General features: G+C 37.2%; 1 pseudogene; it reads right to left on the bottom strand.

Annotated features, from left to right (window-relative positions):
* Positions 1 to 20: 20 nt before the first annotated feature.
* Positions 21 to 2,959, bottom strand: LOC111475531 (annotated as a pseudogene).
* Between the last annotated feature and the right edge of the window lie 726 nt (positions 2,960 to 3,685).

Here is a 3,685-nt window from a genome sequence, read left to right as displayed (position 1 = left end):
GTATACACGGTCATATTTTATTTTATTTACTGTTAGATGATTACTTGCATGTTCATTACAACGGAGGGTAAGTTCTGGGTGGAAAGAATGGCACAGTTCAAAATTGATACAATCTACCTTCGTCCTTAAGAGTTTCAGCTGACTGCACCGATGTCAAAACACCGCTTGCAGAGGGTGGGATGTTCTGGGAAAGATCCAACTCGTAGATACACCAATCCAGACTTTGCTCCCTTCAATGAGGCACTCTCCACTGTATGGTATGTTCTCCATCAGCTCATTCTCTATGACTCGATGAATCTCGACCTGAATGTGTCATTTTGACAAAACATGAATGTCAAGACATTTTTTGACATTTCGAAAACTGGATGGCAATGTTAAGAATGATTCAAATCTTTCAGCTAAGTGACAATCGGATGAAACAATCGCTAAGTCAACAACTTCACGTCGTGACTTGTGACAAAAATCGAAGTTATACAGCTAGGACAAGACGAAGTCGTTATAGGGTAATACAGTAAATCGTTGAATTTTAAAATACAGAACCAAAATGGTGGTAGTTTATGCATGTGGCAAAAGAAAAACAATGTTAGGATACCTGAGATGTAATAAAGATTCTTTGCAAAGTGTCCGCGTCATGGTTGGATTCACACAACTTAGAAGCCAGACCGTCTCCAGAGGTATGCAGATGGACTTTTAGCCTCTAAGCTTGAACCGATCAACTTTCCGGTTCGAGCAACTTCCAGGACTTTATTCACCTCGGTTCTTAGCTGATCGAAGTGTAAATAATTAGAAAATCATCCCAAATTCGAGGTTCTATAGATTAGTTTAGTTCATATTCGTCAACATATTGTGATATTTGCAGTTTTGATTATAAATTCATTACAGAAAATAAATACCTCAAGAATATTTGCTCAGAAATCAATTTCTTCTCTTGGAAGAGAAAGCCTAGTCTTATTTAAGCTTGGCCACCTTGATTCGAAGACAAATTTTGCAACAGAACCATCATCGTTTTTATGTTGGAAGGGTATATTCTGCCACACATCCTCAGCCAAATGAGGCAATATTGGAGCAATTATTCTTGCTATGGAAAGAACATGAGCTGCAAGAACTGTTTGACAACTTCTCCTAGTAAAACTTGTGGATCCCCTGAAATGGTTGACAAAATGAGCAGTTTGCTAATGAAAAAGAACCCCTTAATGAACTAAATAAAAAATGGAATTCTTGTAATCAACTTAATGGAAAGTAAGCAGCCACATTAAATTTTGATGGAGAACTATAAAGTTCTGTGAACACGAGCGCGAATTGGTTTCCACGACCATGGGCATGACCAATAAACAGTCGATAATACATATAGTGACTTCACAAGGATAACAGCAACTGGACACAGTGACGAAACTTTTACAGCATCGATCATGAAGTAACAAGTCATAATTAAATTTTTTTTTGGACATTTTCATTGGGTGGCTTTTCCAATGTCTCCATAGCGCTGCAAAAGTTAAACAACATACTTGGAGAAATTTTGAAGAAGAGTCCTAATCAATTTTCTATGAAGAGTAATTCCCACGAAATACTAAACCCAGCACTCAGAAATCATCAAACACGAACATGCTCACATAGACATAATGTTGACATGAACTAAAATTATCATATACCGATTAATCACTCATTATGCTAGAAAAATAGAGCATGGGAAGGACAAGGTTGAGGTGATGAAGAAATTGCCTTAAATGACGCCATCTGAGCTTTCACCGTAGTAGCTTTAGCAAACTTGGCAGCCTTATCTCTCAATTTAATTGGGGTAAGATTCTTCCTGGCTTCTTTATCCAATGACTGCAGAACTGAATAACTTAAGATTACAGTTAAGTTTTTTGACATCTGTCCCTCAAAACCTAAGACGTTGTTCAATAAAGGCTCGTCATGGAGGCTAACTAATGAAAAAGATACTTGCCTTTTAACTCAATTGGAAGGCCATGGCAGTCCCATCCAGGCACAAAACGAACTTTATAGCTTTGAAGGAGCTATTAAGAGAAGAAAATAAAATGAAAAAGAAATATTAGTTACAAATATTTTAAATGGAAAAAAAAAGTTTGTTCTTCGAAAAATTAAGTAGCTATTGAAGGGAGAAGGAATCATGAGCTCAAATTAGATGCAAAAATTCGGTCTGTATATAAATTTCAAGCCAACAATAACCAGAGCTCAAACTCAACAGAATTTCAGTGAGGAATTGAAACTAATTACCAGGGATCCAAAACATACAATATTAACATATTCCAGCTTTTTTTTTTCTTTCTGGTGTGTTGTCTGATTTAAATTAAGTATGTCTAAAATGAAGGAATTAACCTTGTAACGATTAATTATATCCTTTAAAATCTTATTCAAAGCATGGCCCATGTGAAGATCTCCGTTGGCATATGGAGGACCATGATGAAGAATGAAGTTTTCCTGGGACCAAATATCAACAAATAAGTTAATGTGAATAGGGCAAAAAAGAAGGAACGATATCCTGAGACTGTGGAACATACTCCAGTATTTCTTTCAACAACTCGGTCGAAAACTTGATGGTCGTCCCATATTTACTGAATTTCAGGCTCCCTAACTGAAGAATTTGCTGTCATGCCAAACATAGTCTTCGGCAGATCAACAGTATGCTTGTATTTTCCATCTCCTTCATTTGTCTCTGTACAAACTCAAGCCATCCAAGAAATTATTCAAGAAGTCATGTAATTTATTAAAATCACAAGCTTGGGTTTGAAGGGGAATGTAGTACATAATTGCGGAGGCTATGCACCTTTAGATGCTGTCTTTGCTGCCATAACAGGCCCTCTAGACCTTCTCTTTGAGGAAGGTAGGAACTCATTGTTTAAATAGGTAGAGTAAACACTTTTGCCGAAGAGCTTCCTCAAAAACGAAATGAAGAAACAGAACCCCTCCTAAATGATGCAGAAATTATTTGTGATAATACCTGAAAAACATGTAACATGAGTACATTAACATAAGGCAATCCAGAATAAGGGTCGTAGTAGATTTGATCAATAAGGTAAACACCATTTTCCACAACTGAACAGCGAGAAGTACCTCTTAAAACAAAATTTGTCGTCTTTTCTTTCCAACCAAAAAGGAAAAACAAGAACAGGTCAAACGAAACAACCCATAAGGTTTTGTCCTCTTTAGGTTTTTCACTTCGACAGATTTCCACACCTTATAAAAAATGTTTAGTTCTCCTCTCCAACCAATATGGGATCTCATAATCTACTTCCCCTTCAAGGCTAGCATCCTCGCACTCGTTCCCTTCTCCAATCAATGTGGGACCCCTCAGTCCACCACCTTCAAGGCCCAGCGTCTTTTCTAACAAGGCTCACGATGTCTGGCTTTAATACTATTTATAACTGTTTAAGCCCACCTAGCAGATATTGTCTTTTTGGGTTTTTCCTTTCGGGCTTCCTCTTAAAGTTTTTAAAATGCTTCTACTATCGAGAGGCTCTAGCCCTACTTTGACCAGTATCTCACCATCTGATGACTGACTCTGATACCATTTATAATGACTCAAACTCACTATCTGCTAGCAGTAGCCTTGGCCATACACAAATATAAGCAATTGAACCACTACAGTCTCTGAACTAAACAAGCAGGAGATGAAGTACTCAAATAACTCCGCAAGAACATCATTCATCATAAAAAAAAAAAAAAA

This window comes from Cucurbita maxima, unplaced genomic scaffold (assembly GCF_002738345.1).
Source record: "Cucurbita maxima cultivar Rimu unplaced genomic scaffold, Cmax_1.0 Cma_Scf01753, whole genome shotgun sequence".
Taxonomy (NCBI): Eukaryota; Viridiplantae; Streptophyta; class Magnoliopsida; order Cucurbitales; family Cucurbitaceae; genus Cucurbita; species Cucurbita maxima.
The sequence above is the reverse complement of the archived record's forward strand: the minus strand, read 5'-3'. Positions and strand labels throughout refer to the sequence as shown.